Source organism: Carica papaya, chromosome 4 (assembly GCF_054855325.1).
Source record: "Carica papaya isolate Zhongbai chromosome 4, ASM5485532v1, whole genome shotgun sequence".
Taxonomy (NCBI): domain Eukaryota; kingdom Viridiplantae; phylum Streptophyta; class Magnoliopsida; order Brassicales; family Caricaceae; genus Carica; species Carica papaya.
Window position 1 is genome coordinate 21,498,439 of NC_142312.1, and position 21,925 is coordinate 21,520,363.

A 21,925-nucleotide genomic window follows, 5' to 3' on the forward strand; every position below is an offset into this window, starting at 1 on the left:
CTATACATATATGCATATAGGTGAGAATTAAACAAAGAAAAATTAACCCTCACCATTTAAGCTTATGGACAAGAACGAACCACCAGATGAATTGTTGAGGAACTGGCTAGATGTCCAGATTATTTACCTTCCACAATCACCTTCAATTGGCCACCTCAACATAGAAACTTCTACGAAGCTCTGTTATGCATGAATGAGTCAATTTCGGTTTTAAAATTTGCTTTCATACATTTCCTTCTTTTAAATCACAATATCCTTTTCATCATACAACTTCAGTTTAGTTAATCAGTGAGTGGGAAGGAGTCTACAAGCAGAAAACCGAAGAGAGAGAGAGAGAGAGAGAGATAGAGAGAGAGAAAGCTAAAGAAAGAAACCACGCACCCAAAATAGAGCATCCATTCTGGGTGTGTGACAGAAACATATTTTCATCCTTCATACCGAGCACCAGACTTCGAAAGTTAAAATTGTGCTGCTGCATCAGAACAACACCCCTGTTCAGGTAGGTGTTTGTTCTTCATTTAAAATTCCTTCCTAATTTGTGTTTTCCTTTCCAAAATCTTGTAGTTAGTTGTTAGAATAACAAGTTAGGAGTGTTAGGAAATTATTTCTCAAAGTTGAAGGAATCATAAACTTGAAAATTAATCAGAACTCTCACCATACTCCGTTTTAATTATCGTAAATTGCAGACGAGAGTTTTTTTGAAATTTCCAGCATTCCTTCATGCAAAATTTGCTTCTGTTTCGCGTATACATCAAGTGAGATAGACTGAAATCTTGTTGATGCATGATATGCAACTTTTAGATGCTTTAATGTCTTGGCAAATTAATCCTGCTGTGTGCATGTGTGGGCGTTATAATATGGTTTTCATGAATTTAAAATAGTTTAATTTAAAATTTATTTGAAGCTATCTGTGTGGTAATCTGGAATAATGTTTGGAAAGCAAGTGAATAAAGATCAATCAATTTGAGGAAATCAGCCAAAAAAGCTCTGCTTACAGCAAGCAGCATCACTGTGTTGCTGCTGCTAAATGGAGGTGAAATATTTGGGTTATAGTCATGACAAAGGGATGCTGCAGGGCACCCAGATTTGTCTAGGGACATCACTGCACACGGGTTGGCACAGCAAAGTTGTGGAATGCAGACACCGGACACTATTAGGCCCCGAGTGTGCTGAGAATATCGTGCGGGCACTTACATGGTGTTGCCATGCATGTTGGTGCGTATATAAGCACTGGGACTATATTCGGGATGCCTTCGCACTTCCGAATCTATCCGACACCATGCTATATTGTAGCGAGCCTATGCGTCATGCTGATTTGACAGGCATCTACGGACATCGAGGGATCTTCGCAGGTAGCGCCTCTTATACCACAAGTACGGACATGAGGGAATTTCTTTCTCGAGCACGAGAAAAGTAAAAAGAAAGTAAGAATGTGTGAAATTTAAATATGGAAATTAATGGCTTAATATGAGTTGATAAAAATTAAATAATTAAATCGTTAATTAATAAATAAATTAATAAAATTTAAATTAAGTAAAGGAATAAAAAAATAAAATTTTAGTTTCTAGAATTAATTTAAAACTCTAAACTACATAAATAAAATTAAAAGTTAAAAAGTTAAACATAGAGTCTGATTTAAATTCGATTCACCATATATTCTTAGATGGGTATTTGATTTGATTATTTGTTCTAGAACCACTAAGTTATGGATGTTTGTGAAATCTCAAATACTAATTAAAGCATAAGGGTATCATATATAAAAATAGATATAAGTACATTTAAAATACTTATATGCAGTGGAATAAAAATATTATAAATCTCTTACAAAATAAGTTTGAGTTCCAAATATGATAATACTGAGTCGAAATAAAATAAACATAAGCCTTTTTAAAAGTTGGACTCATTAGAGTGTGAGACAAAATATGCTCTTATAACGGTTCATGGATCCACGACATTCTCATAGACTTCATTGGGTAAGTCTACAAGTGGCTCCTCACTATCGTACTCATCTGAAGGGGAGGTCGTGAAAAGGGGTGAGTTCTTTATACTTAGTAAAAAAAATAGTATTTAAATGATATTAAAAAGATTTTAAAGGTAATTAACTTAAAAATAATATCTTTTCCATTTACCATTGAGGAATGAGCATGTTGGACCATTTCAATAATAAAGAAAACATTATATTTTATTTAGAAAAATGTCAACATCAAATCAATTATATAATCATGTCATGTAAGTAAATAAAATCAAACAAATCATATTATACCATGCTTTTATTTCATTTACTTATTCTTCGCACGAAACGATTCTGATCTTTATCTACTAAGGGCAATACAGATTCCTGATTACCATTGTGGAATGACCAATTCATTTCATATCATTTTCAACACATTTGCAGCTTGCTAAGCCATAGAACATTTATGGCTTACCAAACCATAACACATTCTATGACCACAGCTGTGCCAACCACAATGGTCTTACATGTAAACTATAGTCACGGTCGTACATCGCCAAAGGTAACCCCTATAGTCATATTGCATCACCACTCTCGTCAGAGGGTACGCCATCATCCATAATGAGCGGTCCTCTCATATTTTTTCAAAATAGATGGGGGAGAAACAGAACTCCTCAGAGATAAAAAGCCTAACGGGTCATATTAATTAAAATACCATGCATGCAAATATCCATAACCTTTCACATATTTGTCAAATAACATCATACTTCATCATCTCTTATCATGCCATCATATTCTTCATATTTATTTATTCACTTGTGAGAATGACACAATTCACGCAATATCATAAAATAATTGCGTAAACATAGTAAAACATGGCAAATATTAAACATGTAATCAAACTATTTCATATTCATGCAATATTATTTTTATTAATCTAAAAATACTCTTTAGAATATGCAAATTAAATACCAAATTTTCTTACTAAAAGCTTGAAGTCTTTCCTAGCTCTTCTTCCTCTATCCTCTCATTCTCTGTCTCTAAAATTTGCTTTGGTGAATGGAAGAACGAAGGTGAAGTGATGGAGTGGTGGAGAAGGTCCCTATTTATAGAAAGAAAGGACCGTTAGATTTGTGCCAAGTGGTGCAAATTCATGAGGAGAGAAGGAGGAAAAAGTGACTTGACATGATGCGATGACTAACGTGCAGCTAACGAGATGATGATGACATGATGGTGGTGCAAAAATTGAAGGCATGCTACCCAAATAATGGCGGCTCGCCGGCCGAACGATGACAGCATGCTGGCTGAACGATGGCAACGTGCTAGCCGAACAGCGGCGCACAAGCACGTGCACAGTGTACGCAGAGCCATGTGTGATATGACACATACAGATTATGCGCCTCATGCCCTGTGCAGATGAGACATGCACACAGGCACACATCCTTATTTGGCTATATTTGCGAGCGTGTGCATGGCGCACGAGGCCCGCCCGTATGGGAAAAGTTTTTCGCAACCGAGATTTTTCTGCCATTTTCCTTCTCTATTTTCTTGAATTTTTTTTTTTAAATTAGTAAAATAAAATAAAAATAACATAAACAAAATAACAATTACATAATAAATAAATAAACAAATATGTTAGTTTATAAAATATAAAATTAACTTTTAAATCTGATTTCATTCGAAAACTAAAACATAAATTTAAAGAGTTTAATGGCCTTAGTGCCGGAATAATTAGAGGTTTTACTCAATAATTAAGAGCAAAGGTTTTGGGGTGTTACATTTCCCCCACTTTAAAAAATTTTGTCCTCCAAGTTTGTTACTAATAAATGAGGAAACTTTTCTTGCATTTTTTTTTCTAGTTTACTATAGCTTTATTGAAGCAATCAAGGGCAGCATGGTAAACTGCTAACCAATCCATACCCAATATTACATCAAAACCTTGGAAATCCATGAGTAGGAGGTCTATTGCTAAGTCCATACCTACAACTTTAACTTTACAAGACTTATAAACCAAGTTTAAAATAAATAAGTCCCTAGTTACAGTTTCTATAACTAGTGTTTTACCTAAAGGTATATACTTAAAAATCAACTTCTTAGCAAAATCAACTGAGACAAAAGAGTGCATAACACCCGAATCAATCGAGGCACGTGCAAAAGAATCAAAAATAGGAGTGTACCTTCTATGACTGCTGGTGTAGCTTCTACATTAGGCTTAGCCAACTGGTATATGTGGCCTCTGTTAACATGTTTACAGGTCTTATGTGGATAATCCTTCACATAGTGTCCAGTCATCCCACAGTTATAGCAAGCATTGGTGGCCTTATAATAGGGGCGATTTCCATGCTTACCTCCATAATTCTTACAAACAGGGGCAGGAGGAGGAATAGTACCTAATGAAGGAGAGGCAGTATTTGGAGTAATTATATGACATTTATCAACTGGACCTTGAACTAGTTGTTTCCTCTTAAGATGCTCAGGAAACCTAAAACCAATAACTTACTTGAATATTGCAGCCAGTAACTCTTCTGCCATCTGAGCGTGATTTAATACCCCAGCATAGGTAGTTGGCCTAAACATGGCCACACGATCATAAATATCAAATCTAAGGCCATTTAGAATATGTCTGGTTCTCTTGGCATCGGTAGAGACCATTTCTGGTATAGATCTAGAAAGTTGAACAAATTTGGCAGCATACACACTAACAAACATGCCCCCTTGCTTAAGTTTTTAAAACTCATCCTCTTTCTTTCCTCGAACCCATATTGGAAAGAAATTCTAGAAAAAGGCATCTTGAAAGTTGCCAAGTGATAGGGGTGGGTAAAGTATCTCTCTTAAGATGCTACTAGTGCTCCGCCTCGCCTACCAAAGCAAAAATGGCAGGGGGAACTTTCTACTCATCAGTCAGATTCGGAACAGAAAATATCTTCTCTATTTGTATAAGCAAGTGTTCTAGTTTCATAAGGTCAGGGCGACCATCAAGTTGGGGTGGATTGAGTTTTCATAAATCGGCGATACTGTTGGTAATGGTCCTATTATGTGCAACCTACTCATTAATAGGGTCCTAATGATCATTTATTGTAGATGCACTTACTAATCCATAACATGGGTCAGACCCTGAATAGCTCTAAGTACCTCAGAAAATTTTGCCCTAGTTGGGCCATTGTCAAGTTCCAACTCTAAGAGTTTAGGTCATGTCTCTCTGCCAGTGGTCTTTCCCATGGCATACTGCACACAAGGAAAAGAAAGCTTGAAGAGAAGTATTTCTAGAGTATCTAGGGTTCAGGTAATCTATTAGATTACATATATTAGATTATCACTTGTGATGTCCCAATGCTAGATAGGGCACCAACATCCAAATAAGCAGACATAAAATAAATATTTATATTGTAAAGAAATTTTCATCCCATACAAAATTTACAAAAGTTAAATCCAGAGGCCAAATAGGATATCTACTCATAGGGTACGAAAATAAAGGATAACTTAATTACAAGCCTAATTATAAAATGGTAGCCTCAAGTACAAAACAAAGCACTAGTTTACGCCAAACTATTCCCCCTGAAAGGAGTCTAAACATGGCTCCCCAATATTTTCTTCTAACTTTGCGTCCGGGAAATTGGAGATTTGGGTGAGTTTTACAAGCTTAATAAGATAGATAGAAATAATGCAACATAGATAAGTATAAAAATCTTCGTTAACGCATAGATGGAAATTAATATTTAAAAATAAATCCGATCCAATTTCATTGCCAAGTCAAATAGTCGATATTTTCATCTAAATCGAATATTCATCTTGTGACATCCCAAATGCTATTAAGGCATAAGGTTGCCAGATACAGAAATAGATTACAAATGCATAGTAAATAATTTGTGTGCAGCGGAGCAATTTATTACAAATCCTTTACAAAATATATGAGTTCCAATTACAAATATAACTGAGGCCAATGGCAACAAAATATAAAATATCAAAATACAAAAAGGGCCACTTTTTTCACTATGTGAAAGGACTCATCAAAGTGCAGGACAAGTCATGCACTCAAGGTTTGTGGATCCACGGAATCCTTATACACTTCAAGTGGTAGGTCAGCGATCAGTTCCTCACTATCTTCCTCATCTGGAAAGGGGCATGGAAAGGGATGAGTCCCATATACTCAGTAAAGAAAATAGTAATTTAAATAACATCATAAGATTTTTAAAAGTGAGTAATTACGTCATCAACACTTACCATCAGGAGTCACATCAGGGACCTTTAAATTATAAAAATAATTTATTTATTTAAAGAAAACATCAATTCATCATGTCATGGTCATATCAATCAAATCATCATGCTGATAATAGAAAAAATCAAATAAATCATGATATGCATAGTTTTTTGTCATTTCTTGCAAAGTCATTCTGATTTTCATCTAGTGAGGGCAGTATGGAGTTTCGACTACCCATGTGGAATGATTAGTTCAGTATAACAGTAATTTGCAGCTTGCCAAACCATGACACAATTTATGACCATATTCGTGCCAACCACAATGGTTTTATCAGTAAAACTATGGCCACAATCGTACTTCACCAAGGGTGACCCCTATAGTAATATCGTATCACCACCCTCGTCAAAGGGTACGCCGTCATCCACAGGGAGCGATTCTCTCACATCTTTTCAAACTAGGTGGGGGAGGAAAAAAAATAGGAATCCCTTAGAGATATAAAGCCTATCAAAACACTTTATGAATTATACATATCAATATATATACATGTTTCTCATACCGTCTCATGCTTTAATAACCTTCTCATGTTTTAGTATTTGATCTCAAGAATTATATCATTTAAATCACAAGCAAATGTTCAAGTTCAAATACGATCATATAACATGTATTATCAAGTAACATTTACTTCGTTTAGGCATTTAAACATAATCATGAAAATCTTAAATTCAAGATTCATAATTTTACTCTAGAAATACTCCTTAGAATGTTTTAAATTAAATACTAAATTCCTTACCGAAACCTTGAAGTTTCTTACACCTTTTTTTCTTCATCTCCTCTCCCTCTCTCTTTAAGCTCTTGGATAATGGAAGAATAGAATGGAAGTGATGAGGAAATTGTGAAAGGAGGGTCCCTATTTATAAAAAATGGTGGCCGTCAGATTTACACAAAGTGGTGAAATTTGGTGAAAAGTCAATGGCAAAGAAAGTGATGTGATAACTGACGGATGTGACTGACGGACGAAAGACATGACATGATGGCAGAACAAAAAAATAGAGGCACACCACCCAAACGATGGCGGTGCATTGCCCAAGCGATGGTGGCACACCGCCCAAGATAGCGGTGAACGTCGCCCAAGGAAGCGCATGCCACAAAGGGGGTAGTGCGCACTACCCGGGCAGCAGCACGCTGTGTAATACCCCGCTCACCACTGTACTGAATTTATAACCAGAAACCCCTATTTATTTGGGCCTTAAGGCTACCTAAACTAATTTAAATTTATTTCACAACTTTATATCGTAATTCATTATCTAAATTCGTAATTTCAATTTTATGTCGATTTCATTATTTTATTTTTATTTTGATTTTTATTTAATTTTATCTGTTATAATTATTTTTATTTTATTATTATAATTTATTTTATACATTATTATTTTTCTTAAAAATTATTTTCAAGAGAAAACGAAAAAAGGGGAAAAAATCCTGCTAGAAAACACCCACATGAGAGGTTCGCTTGCGCACTGTGCACATGCCTGCGTGCGCGACCAGGCTAGTACGTGCGAATTTTGTGCACGTCCCATTTATACAGGGCACCGAGCCGATCCTGTGCATGTGTCTTGTTGTGCGCAGGTAGGCCAATCCGCGCACATCACAACACCCGCGGACAGGGCCAGGCGCCATGCTCTGTGCACACGCCATCTGCGCAATAGGCTAGCTCCTGCACGCGGTAGGGTAGGGCAGCACTTGCAGGCTAGGCCTGTAGTGCGGGGTCAACCTTGTGAGGTGTATTGCTGCCTCAGGTAGTGTGTCGCCACCACCTCGGGTGTCATGCGCCACCTCGGGCGTTGTGCTGTCGTCAGTGGAGGAATTTTTGCTCTGAATTTTGCACTGTCATCACTCCGCATCAAATCGATCATAATGCATGTATCGAAAGAGAAGGGGAACGGGCCTGAATGATATGAGAAATATATGTATTTGTATTGACATGTATAATACATCAAGTATCTCATTAAGCTTTTTATCTCGGAGGAGTATCTGTTTCCCCCTCCCCCATCTGGTCTGGAAAGACATGAGAGGAATGCTCCATGTGGATGACGATGTACTCTCTGACAAGAGTGGTGACGCAAATATTTATTAGAGGTCACCTTTGGCTAAGTACTACTGTGGCTATAGAATATCTGATATGACCACTATGGGCTATAGAATAACTGATATGACCACTATAGTTGGTACGACCATGGTCATAGATGGTACCATAGTTTGGCAAGCCGAAAATATGCTTGAGTAAATTGCCATTATCTATATCTAATCTGGTCATTTCACATGGGTAGTCGAAAATTCGTATCTGCCCTCAGAGATGGAAGTCGGAACGACTTCGCGAAGCATGACACAAAATCTTAGCATTTCATGATTTATTTGATTTTTTCTATTGTCAAGTATGATGTTTGATTTTGATTGTTGTGATTATGACATGATGTTTCCTTTAATAAATAACATTATTTTCATAAAGTAAGATAGAACCCTAACGTGACCTGATAATAAGTATTTATGATATAATTATTCACCTTTAAAATCTTACAATGTTATTGAAATATTATTTTTCTCACTGAATATATGGAACTCACCCTTTCCATGTCGTCCCAGATGAGGAAGATAATGAGGAACCAACCGCTAACCTACCCCTTGAAGTCTATGAGGATCCCGTGGATCCACAACCCTTGAGTGCATGACTTGTCCCGTACTTTGATGAGTCCAATCGCATAATGATAGAAGTGGCCCTTTTATATCACGATATTTTGTATTTTGCCACTTCTTGCCTTAATTATGTATATTTGTAATTGGAACTCATATTTTGGTAAGAGATTTGTAACAATTTGCTCCACTGCATAAAATTTTATCATATACTCATAATTTGTTTCTTTATCTGGCACCCTTATACGTTAATTAGCATTTGGGATGTCACAGATGGTATCAGAGTAGTTATGTAGACCAAATCCCTTACAACTGACGCAATAAGTAGAAAGACCCTTAAGAATGTCTAGAAAAAATAAGTCATATTTTTCAAATTAGACCACTAACTTGTATCTTCCTTTCTTTGTAGGAATGACGTGAGGGAGACCTTACGTTAAGACTCGAGGTCCAGGACTATCCAAACAAGGCCAAGTTTACCAAACTTTCAAAGCTATCCAAGGATTGACCGCAGCCGTAGGACAAAACCAAGCTAACTCTTGTCAACACCCTGCCCCAGAATACCGAACAGCCAAGAGGTCTATATCTCACAACATAGCGAAGTTTAGGAAACTTAACCTGCCATACTTTGAAGGAAGCCCTGACCCCCTTAGTAGCCGAAGCTTGGATCCTATAGATAGAGAAGTTTTTCTCTGTCCTAGATTTAACTGAGGAAGAAAAAGTCCCCCTAGCAGCTTCTATGTTGATCGATAAAGTAGAACACTGGTGACAATTTAAGAAGAAAGTCCTGCCTACCCCTACCACCTAGGAAGCTTTCATGGATGTATTCTTTTATAACTTTTTCTTAGCCTATGTCCAAGAGAAGGAGGATGAATTTCAGGACCTCCGCAAGGAAATCTGATGGTTGCCTAATATGCAGTCCGATTTGTCCAACTGTCTAGGTTTGCTGCTTTAATGGTCACCCCTAAAAGTTGTAAGGCTATAAAGTTTTTAGAAGACCTTCGTGCTGATATCTATGATCAGATTCCAATGCTGAGACCCAGCTCATATGGTGAGGTGCTAGAACTTGCTCAGTTGGCTGAAGATCTCATCTCGGCCAAGTACCAACGCATTGTCCGAGTTTGTACCCAACAATAACAATCCCAACAACTTAGAAAAAGATTACCAAACCCAGTAAATAGCCACCCCAATAAACGAATTCGGGTTGCCCTTCCCCCTGCTCTACCTCGACCTACTGGACAGCCTACCCGACCTTTCCAACCATGTCAGCATTGTGGCCGCTCACATGGTGAATTACCTTGTCGGCATATTAATCACACCTGCTATCAGTGCGGAAGCACCCAACATCTTATAAAGGACTGCCCTCAGTGACCGAAGGACGTGGCTAGACCTGTAGCCCAGAGTCGTATGTACCACCTAGATGAACTCGATGCCCTACCCACTCATGTCCTTATCCAAGGTATGCTTTCTATTCATGATACCTTTGCCAAGACTTTGATTGATACAGGTTCTACCCAGTCTTTTATCCCTTGTGCATTTGTTTGTAAATTTAATATTAGGCCTAAACCTTTGAAAGAAATATTGACTGTAGAGACTCTTTTTAGAGGATTATTAGAAGCTCACTATTTGTATAAAAATTATAAGATAAAAGCTTTAAAAATAGACGTATTTGTGGATTTAATACTCTTAGATTTTTCAGAATTTGACATTATCCTAGGAATGGATTGTTTAGAAAAATATAGGGCAATTATATATTGTGAAAGTAAACTTGTAACCTTGCGAACTCCGAAAAAGAAATAAAAATCTATTTTTCTCTCTAACAATTGAATAAACAAGAATATGGATGCTGATCCTGTTGTGTACTCCATTCCTATTATTTACAACTTTCTTGAAGTTTTTCTTATCGAATTACCTAGTCTACCTCCCCCACAAGAGGTAGAATTTTCTATCGAACTGATTCCTGGAACCCAACCAATTTTGAAACCTACATATTGCATGAGTCATGTTGAGCTCGTAGAACTGGAAAACCAGCTTTCCGAACTTCTTGGCCAGAATTTTATTCGCCCTAGTCACTCCCATTGGGGTGCTCCGGTATTAGTTGGAAAAAAAAAAGAATGGCTCTCTCAGACTATGCATAGACTACTGAGAACTCAACCGAGTAATAATAAAGAGTAAGTAACACCTACCTTGAATCGACGACCTTTTCGACCGATTACAACGAGCCATAGTCTTTTCTAAGATCGACATCAGATTGGGATACTACCAGGTGAGAGTCAAAAAAGAAGATATTTCAAAGACTGCTTTTTTGAGCAGATACAGTCTGAACAAGTTTAAAGTGATGTCGTTCGAGGTTAACTAATACCCCTGCTGCCTTCATAGATCTTATGAACAGAGTTTTTTGGCATGCACTGGATCAATATGTCATCATATTCATAGATGTCATCATAGTGTACTCCAAGAGCTCAGAAGAATATGTCGTCCATCTGTCTAAAGTGCTGGGAACACTCTGTCAAAACTAGCCATTTGCTAAACTTAACAAATGGTCCTTCTTGTTGGATCGAATTTCCTTTTTTCGTCATGTGATTTCAAGAGATGGAATTTTTGTCGATCTAGCCAAGGTTGAAATAGTGATCAACTAAAACCCACCCACCAATATAGCTGAGCTATGTAGTTTCTTTGGCTTGGCAGGTTACTACTGACGATTCATTGACAGATTTTCTAAGATTGCTTCTCCGTTGACTCGACTTACTTGAAAAGGCATACCTTTTATCTTGGATTATGAATGTGGTGAAAATTTTATGGAATTAAAGCATCGTCTTACTTCTGTTCCGGTGTTGATCCTCTCCGAAAATACTAGAAGATTTTAGGTTTACTGTGATGCATCTCATATTGGCTTGTGATGTGTTTTGATGCAGCATGGTAAAGTAGTTGCTTATAGATCCAAACAGTTGAAACTCCATGAATGGAGCTACCCTACTCATGATCTTAAGTTGGTGGCCATCATCTTTGCCTTGAAGATATGGCATCATTACTTATTTAGTTAGACGTTTGAAATTTACATTGACCACAAAAGTTTAAAGTGCATCTTCTCGCAGGGGGAGTTGAACATGAGATAGAGACGCTGGATGAACCTCCTAAAGGATTACAACTGCAAGATCATCTACCACCTCGGTAGGGAGAATGTAGTCATTGATGCACTAAACTGAAAGGAGTTTGCAATGTTGGCCCAAACCATGGCCTCCAATTGGAAGTTAATAGATACTATGCAAACACTCCGTCTCAGCCACTATGGCAATAGTACCTATCTCGCTTAGATCTAAGCTATACCTGATCTTTTCATGAAGATTTGAGAAGCTTAGTCCACAGACCAAGAAATCACCAAACATTTGAGTAAGTTCTTTTTTGATGAGTTTTGTGATTTCAGACTCTTAGATGATGGGTTGTGTAGATTTCAGGATCAGATTTGGGTTCCTATCACTGTCAGGATGGATGTTCTCAAGGCTGCCCATGCCTCTAAACTATTTATCCATCCCGAAAGTACCAAGATGTACTGGGACTTGAAGCATCAATACTAGTGGCCAAAAATGAAGAAAAAAAATGTTGATTATGTCTCTCGATGCCTTACTTGCCAATAAGTCAAGGTAAAACACCAGAGACCTAGCAGTTTTCTACGGGGCCTCCCGATTCTGAAATAGAAGTGGGAGCATGTAACCATGGATTTTGTCACTGAACTACCCAAGACTTACTATTTGGGTTATCATTGATAGACAAACCAAGACTGCCCATTTCTTGCTTATCAGGACCATTGACTCCACCACCAAATTAGCACAACTCTATGTTGATGAGATTGTTTGACTCCAAGGTGTTCCTTCATCCATTGTATCCGATCAAGACCCTCGATTCACTTCCCACTTTTGGGACAACTTTCAAGAAGCACTTGGGTTGGGATTGTACTTCAGCATTACTTATCATCCCCAAACTGATGGTCAATCTGAATGCACTATCCGAGAGTGTGCGCGTGACCAGGTGTAGGACATGTGCACTGTGCGCACGTCCCATCTACGCGGGGTGCATGGTCGATCCTGCTTGCGCGTCTTGTTGTGCGCAGGTAGGCCTGTCCGTGAATGTCACATTGCATGTGGACAGGGTCACGTACCACACACTGTACACATGCCGTCTGCGTAGTAGGCTTGCGCATGCCGTCTACATAGTAGACCTGCACGCGCAGGCTAGCTCCTGTGCACAGCAGGGTAGACTGGTGCCTGCAGGCTAGGCCTGCAGCATGCAATCGGCCTTGTGAGGTGCACTATCACCTCGGGCAGTATGCCGCCACCCCCTTGGGCACCGTGCGTTGCCTTGGGCAGTGTGCCACTGCCGGTGGAGGAATTTTTCCTCTAATTTTTGTGCTGCCATCACATCGCATCAAATCGATCATCTTCCACTCAACTCTCTCTTCACTGGATTTTGCCACTTGGCGCAAATCCAACGGTCCCCGTTTGTTATAAATAGGGACCCTTTCTTTCATTTCCTCATTAATTTAATGCCATTCTTCCATCGTCCAAATGTTTAAAGAGAGAGGGAGTGATGTAGAGAGAGAAGGAGAAAAGAAGAATAAGAACGATGGAGGAAAACTTCGAAGTTTTGGTAAGGAATTTAGTATTTCTTTAAACATATTAAGGAGTATTTCTAGAAAATTAAATTTATGAATCTTTGTTTTGGTGTTTTGCATGTTCTATTTTAGTAGTTCTAATAAAGTGAATTGTTCTTGATTTCAAGCATGCTATGTGATTTTATTGGCACTTGATTATTTGCATGTAAATTAAATAATATGAATCTGGTGATATTTGCCTGAAAAATAAAAAAAAATTAAAAAAAAAAGAGAAAAAGAAAGAAAGAGAAGGGGAATGAGCATAAATGGTCTGAGAAATATATGTATCTGTACTGACATGCATAATGCATCAAGTGTCTCGTTAGACTTTTTATCTTTGAGGGGTATCTATTTTTTCCTCCCCCATCTAGTCTAGAAAGACGTGAGAGGACCGCTCCCTATGTATGATGGCGTACTCTCTGATAAGAAAGGTGACGCAAATATCTGTTAGAAGTCACCTTTGGCTAAGTACTACCGTGGCTATAGAATATCTAATGTGGCCATTATTGGTGGTACGGTCGTGGTCATAGATGATACCATGATTTGGCAAGCCATAAAATGTGTCTGAGTAAATTTTCATTATCTGTATCTGACATGATCATTCCATATGAGTAGTCGAAAATCCGTATCTGTCCTCAGAGATAGAAGTCAAAACGACTTCTTGAAGCATAACATGAAAATCTAAGCATTTTTTGATTTATTTGATTTTCTCTCTTGTTAAGTATGATGTTTGATTTTGATTGTTATGACTATGACTTTATGTTTCCTTTAATAAATAAAATTATTTTTATTAAGTAAAATGAAACCCTGACGTAACCTGATGGTAAGTACTTATGATATAATTATTCACCTTTAAAATCTTATGATGTTATTTAAATACTATTTTCTTTACTGATTATATATAACTCACCCTTTCTATGCCCCCATATGAAGAAGATAGTGAGGAACTGACCACTGACCTACCCCTTGAAGTTTATGAGGATCCCGTGGATCCACAACCCTTGAATGCATGACTTGTCCTGCACTATGATGAGTCCAATCGCATAATGATAGAACAGTAAAAAACTATGATGAATTCTTTGTAAAATTAATTGTAATGGCCCCGGAAATTCAAAAAGAAATATATATAATAATCTGAGTGCGGAAGCGAAATAAAAGATTTAGGTTAATATCCATTACACAATAACTTAAAAGTACTAAACAATATCAAATAATAAATTCTCTAAAAGAAATACTAGAAAGGAAAGAAGCATAAAGAAAACTATAAGACATCTAGCATCTACTCGCCGTCTTCTTGGGGATTAGGCACGGGAACCAAGTCCTACTGATCTGAAATGGTTAAATAAGGAATGAGCTACACTAGCCTAGTAAGAACATCACACTATTCACCGTCACAGAAGCAAAGATTGGTAGAAAATTAAAACAACTAATGGAGCAGTAGATTTAAACAAATTCATTTATCAATAATCAAATCATTTACCGTCCACTTACCGCAGTAAGATTTATAAAAATAACCTATAGAAACAATAATATTATAAATATCATGAATTCATATATAATCTGCAACATATCACATATAAATACTTTTATTTTCAAATCATCAAACAACAATTGCCCCTTTTTATCACCTACTAGTATCCATGGGGATCCTTAGGGGTCCTCGCAACATGTGAACCATTCCCCTTAACAAACTTAATTCCAGGGCTGTCCCAATACCCCCTCCGGTATGAGCGCCAAAATAATAAACCTCAATACCCCGTCTGATATAAGGGTGAAGTGAGCCGTCCCCATACCCCGTCTAGTATGAGCACCAAAATAATAAAGTCTCCATACCCCGTCCGGTATTAGACAACATTCCTGGTAGGGTTCCCTATGGACCCGGTCCGTTCACCATCTCCCAGGATATCTAGTGAGGCTGTCATCTTATCCATTTATCAATTCACACCCCTTTCCTATTTTTTTTCCTTAGTCTCCGTTACCCATTCAAACATGAATACTTAAACAAGCAACGAGCATCCAACAAGGCAAGCATATCTTAGATTCACAAAATAAAGCAGTAGTGAAGTAAACAGTGATTCATGCAATCAAAACCATAGAATAAATAAACCAGATACCATAATGCATTTAAACTGTAAAATAAATCAAATAGGAACTGACAGAGAAATATGTCCGATTCGGGCTCCATTAGCAATCGTAATTGATTATGCATATCTATTTAATTTGTAAAAAATACAGTTTTATCATTTATTCAAACTTCAATCCCATGATAGAAAATAGGGTGAGGGGTCCTTACCTGATTCGGCATCGAAAATCAGATTTTCACTGCGCTTACAGGCAGTCCCTAGATTCTCTGAATTTTTCTTCGGGAACTGAAACGCGCTTACAGTACCTACACATGTCCCAAAAAACTTAAAAAATCAGACCCAGGGCCTACTCGGCCAATTTCGAAATTCCGGCACGGCGGCTCCGCCGTGCTCCGGTAACGAGCGGCGGTGATCTGCCTCGGGTTGGTTATTTTTGGCCATTTTCGTCCGAATTCAGCCTAACTTGCATTGGTTTCTGTTAGAAAATACCCCTAGGGCCCTCGGTGGGCCAAAAAAATACAGAGAACTTAAACTTACCGGCGGTGGGGCTCTTCGGTGCAGCGACTTCTCCGGCTCGCGTCGTAGTTTGGTGTTTTGCTCTGGTCAACCTCGTTTGGCGGCTGAAAATTGCTTCAGTGCGGCGGGGGGTGGCGACGGTCAGCTCCCCGGCAGCTGGGCTGTCTTCTCCGGCGAGGGGCTCTGGCGGCTAAGGTTATGGTTTGGGTGTGGATGAGATTATTTATAACCATTCGCTTTCAATCTGAGTCGTCCATCGCGATTCAATCTAGACCGTTCGATCGTGATTAAATAGAAAATGAATCTGGATCGTTCATCGCGATGCAATCTAGACCGTCCGTGCGTGATTTAATCTGGGTCGTCCATGCACATGCAATCTGGGTTGTTCGATCGTGCGCACGCGGATCACCCACGTGTCTCCCTTCTGCGTGGCCTCCCGCATCAGCGTCTCTACCACGCGACGCGTCCTGGTTGGCCGGGGCTGCTGACTGGGTAGCTGATGTGGTGCAATTTTTCTAAATTATGTTTTGACCCCCGATTTTCAATTTTTCTTTCAAAAATACCCCAGAACCCAAATTTTCATCCCTTTTTCCCAAATTTGTTTTCAATTAAATCCCTAAATAATTTTTATTCCTTTTTATTATTATTATTATTATTATTATTTCTATTAAAATAAATTAAACTAAATTAAATTCAATATATTATTAACAATTAATCATTATATTCATATAAAAAATAAAAAAAATAAAAAATAAAATTAAGGGAAAAAGAAAGGGTTGGGGTGTTACAACTCTCCCTCCATTAAAGAAATTTGCTCCCTCAAATTTGCCTCTTACTCTTGATCGAACAAATGTGGGGTACTAGGCTCTAAAGTCTGATTCTAGCTCCCATGTAGCCTCCCTTGGTGTGTGGTTCTGTCATACGACCTTTACAAAGGATATTTCCTGGTTGTGGAGTAATCTACTCTTTCGATCCGTAATGCCGACTGGTACTTCCTCGTAGGATAAGTCTTCCTGGAGTCGAAGAGGTTCGTGGGCCCAGACATGAGAGGGGTCCGGGTTGTACTTCCATAGCATGGACACATAGAACACATTGTGGACCTTGGAAAGCTCTGGAGGTAGTGCTAGTCTGTAGGCGGCAGTACCAATCCTTTCTAAGACTTCAAATGGTCCAATAAATCGGGGATTCAGTTTTTCCCTCCTGCGGAATCTACTAATTTCATTGAAATGAGTGACCTTAAGGAACACCTAGTCGCCTTTCTCAAACGCTAAATCTCTCCTCTGGGTATCCGTGTAACTCTTCTGCCTGCTCTGAGCCGTCTGAATGTTCCTCCTGATCTTAACTATCTTGGATGTGGTCTCCTCTACCAGCTCCGGGCCGAACAATTTTCTATCACCTACTTCTTCCCAACAAATCGGCGATCTGCATGGACGCCCATATAACGCCTCATACGGAGCCATGTCAATGCTCGCTAGGTAGCTGTTGTTGTAGGCAAATTCTATCAGGGGCAGATGATCGTCCCAATGGCCCCCAGAGTCAAGGACACAAGCTCGAAGCATATTCTCAAGTGTACGGATTGTCCATTCTGATTGTCCATTAGTCTGAGGGTGGAAGGCAGTACTGAAGGATAGCTTCGTTCCCATGGCTTGCTAAAAGCTACTCCAAAATCAAGAAGTGAACCTAGGGTCCCTATCAGAGACCACTGTTACTGGGACTCCATGCAATCTGACTATTTTTCGGATATATATTCTTGCTAACTTGTCCAAGGGATCGATCATCTTGATGGCTAAGAAGTGGGAAGATTTGGTAAGCCGATCAACAATTACCCAGATGGTGTCATGTCCTGAGCGTGCCTTAGGTAACCCTGCCACGAAGTCCATAGTGATATGTTCTCATTTCTACTCCGGAATCGGTAAAGGCTGAGTAACCCGCCTGGGCGCTGATGCTCTGCCTTGACTTGTTGACATACCAAGCATTTAGACACAAAGTCAGCTATGTCCCTTTTCATCCCATTCCACAAAAACCGGGATCTCATGCTTTGGTACATTTTGGTACTTCCGGGATACATGGAAAACTTTGAGCTATGGGCCTCTGTCATAATGTCTCTCTTCAACTCACTGTCATTTGGAACACACACCCTGTCCTGAAATCGGAGTAACTCATCGGCAGAGACTCAGAATTCTGAACTAACTCCCGGTTCTGCATTGTTCTGTACTAGGGCGGGATCAGCTGATTGAGTTCCCTTATTCTCTGGATTAACTCAGGCTGTGTAACAGCCCCGGAAATTCATAATGAAATGTATATAAAAAATATCAAATGCGGAAGCGAAGTCAAAATTTGAATAACATCCCTTACACTAAAACAAAAAACGTGCTCACAAAATATAAAAGATCAAACTACCTAAAGGAGAAATTTGAAAGTAAAAGCTACGAATGTGACTATGGAGTCTTTAGGCGTCCCCTTCGTCGTCCTCCTGTGGAACCGGCTCGGGAGCGATGTCCTCTTGATCTGAAATGATTAAATAAGGAATGAGCTACACTAGCCCAGTAAAGACATCACGATATCTCACCGTCACGGAGGTAAAGGTGGGTAGAAAACACAAAAAGACCAATAGAGCATAATTTACAACAAATCCTTTTATCGATAATAAAACCTTTACCATTCACTTACCTCGGTGAAATTTATAAAACAATATACGAAAGCAATAACATCATCATCATCATGAAACTATATATATAAACTGTATAACATAATACCTATCAAGCTTTTCGTAATTCAATCGTTACACAACATATTTTTTTCCTTATTTACCAGCCCACTAGTATCCATGGGGATCCATAGGGGTCCCGCTACCCGTTAACCCTTAACACTTGAAATCATATTTCAGGGCCATCCCCATACCCCGTCTGGTATGGGCGCCAAACCATAGACCTCATTACCCCGTCCGGTATGATGGTGAAACGGGCCGTCCCCATACCCCGTCCGGTATAGGCGCCAAAACACGTAAGATCTCCATACCCCGTCCGGTATGGGAGACCACAATCCCGGTAGGGTTCCCTACGGACCCAGTCCGTCCACCATCTCCCAGGATATCTAGTCAGGCTGACCACATTATACAATTTCCATTTACATGACCTTTCATTCTCCTTTTCCCTCAGTCAGCATTATCAATCACATACAAACAAGCAAAACGATAATTTATGCCAAACAGACAACATACAACATCAATATCCCGGTCATTCAATCTATAATCAATAAAACAGTAAAATATGCACAATCATTCAATTCATAATCAATAAAACTGTGAAATATACACACGAAACCATAAAATGAAAACATCGAACCTCATGCTGCATTTAAAACTGTAAAACAGGCCAAATAACAGTTAACCGACAAACACACTAGGCTCGGGCTCCATTAGCGACCTTAAGCAGTTTCACACACTCGTTGATTCATGAAATACCGTTTTATCATTTATTGAACTTTAAAACCATGATAGGAAATAGGGTGAGGGGTCCTTACTCGTTTCGGGGTCCGAACACGGCTTCACAGTGCGCTTGCAGGCTGTCCCTAATTTTTCCTGAATTTTTTCCGGGGAACTGAAACGCACTACTGGTACCTGCACGTGTTCCAAAAAAATCCCAAATTAGGCCCAGGGCCCCTTTCGGCCAATATCGCAACTCCGGCACGGCGGCTTCGCCGTGCTCCGGCGACGGCGCCGCCGCTTGCGGCGGCGGTTCGCCTCGGGTTGGCCGTTTTCGGCCAAATTCGGCCACACTCGCATTGGTTCCTGCGATAAAACAACACTACGGCCCTCGGGGGGCCGAAAATTTACGGAAAACCAAAGCTTACCAGCGGCGGTGCTCTCGGGTGCGGCGGCTCTCTGGTGAAGTTTGTGTTTTGGTGATTCGGTTCCGATCAACTTGTAGAGAAAAGAATGGTGATCACGGTGATATAAAAATTGCATTAAACGGAGGCCGGGAAGGGCCTCATCGGAGGTAAAAACCGAGAAGGGGCGCGGCGGCGCCGCTGGCTTTCGGCCGTGTTTTTCGGCCGTTTGGCCGGGATTTTGGCTCCGATTTGGCCACTGGGGAAATCAGCGTGGAAAAACGAGTTGGGGGTATGCAATTTACCTCGATCGGCGGTCGGAAATTCCTCCGGTGCGGCGGCGGGTGGCGGCAGCCGGCTTCTGGTTCGTCTTCTCCGGCGAGGGCAGGCGGCTAGGGTTTGGGGTCTGGTGTGGGGGTCTTATTTATACCCTTTTACCTTTTGATCTCAGCCGTCCATTTTGTTTTTATCTGGGCCATCCGTTTTTGATTAAATCTGGGCCGTCCGTGCGCGCAATTGATCTGGGCCGTCCGATCGCGCGCACGCGGATCGCCAACGTGGCCCGTCCCTGGTCGACTTGGTTTTGCCACGTGGCAGGTCCTGGTTGGCCAGGCCTGCTGACTGGGCCTGCTGACGTGGCACGCACGTTTTTTTTTTTTCCTTCTTCAATTTCCCCGGGCGCTACAAGCTGGACGGCCAAATGGCCCAAACATGTGGCTCTCCTCAAGTCCTGAAGTCAAACCTGTTGTGTAGCCCCAATTTGCCTGCATTCTGAGACCATCAAATGGGTTAAGATACTTGCACTTTTTCTGCTGAGTGCATCGGCTACCACGTTGCCCTTACCCGGATAGTACAAAATATCATAATCATAGTCTTTAAGAAGTTCTATCCACCTTTTCTGACGCATGTTGAGATCCTTCTGAGTGAATATGTATTTCAAACTCTTGTGATCGGTATAGATCTGAATGGTCTCTCCATATATGTAATGGCGCTAGGTCTTCAAGGTGTGTATGATTGCGGTAAGCTCCAAGTCATGGGTGGGATAATTTTTTTCATGACTCTTTACTGTCTGGACCCATAAGCTATGACCTTCCTATGCCGCATCAGAACACAACCCAGGCCTAGATAGGAGGTATCACTGTAAACTGTATATCCCCCCGATCCACTCGGTAAGGCCAGCATAAGTGTAATAGTCAGCCACTTCTTTAGTTCTAAAAAACTTCTTTCAAAGTCCTCATTCCACTCAAACTTGGCATTCTTCTTTGTGAGTCAGGTTAGGGGAGCCGTTAAACTAGAAAATCCTTCAACGCACCTGCAGTAATAGCCTGCCATTCCCAAAAAGCTACGGATTTCTTTAACTGATGTCAATTTCTCCCAGCCGAGCACCGCTTCAACCTTTTCAAGATTCATTGATACTCCATCTTTTGATATGATGTGTCATAGGAAGGCGGTCTGCTCAAGCCAGAATCCACACTTACTCAACTTTGCATACAGCTTCTTTCTTCTGAGAACCTGCAAAACCTGGGCTAGATGTGAGCATGTTCTTCTCTGCTTTTTGAGTAGACCAAGATGTCATCGATGAACACGATAACAAATTGATCTAAGAACTCTCTGAAGACCCTGTTTATCATATCCATGAAGATGGCTGGGGCGTTGGTCAGTCCAAATGGCATGACCAGGAACTCATAGTGTCTGTACCTAGTTCGAAAAACCATCTTAGAGATGTCTTCTGTCCTTATTTTCACCTGATGGCCAACTCTAGGAACGTACGGGCATATTCTGACACCGTCATGTTCCCCTGGACCAACTGAACAAACTTCATCTCCTTAAGATGTCGGATGTGCTCTGGGAGGTACTTTGCATAGAAGGCTGCTAAGAACTGTTCCCAAGTGACTGGAACTAGCAGGGTGGTCTGCTTGAGTTCTCACCAGTGGTCTACTTCTCCCACCAGCATGTAAGTAGCAAGGGTGACCCTCTGCTCGGGAGTCACTCCTAGGGTCTTGAAGGCCTTCTCCATC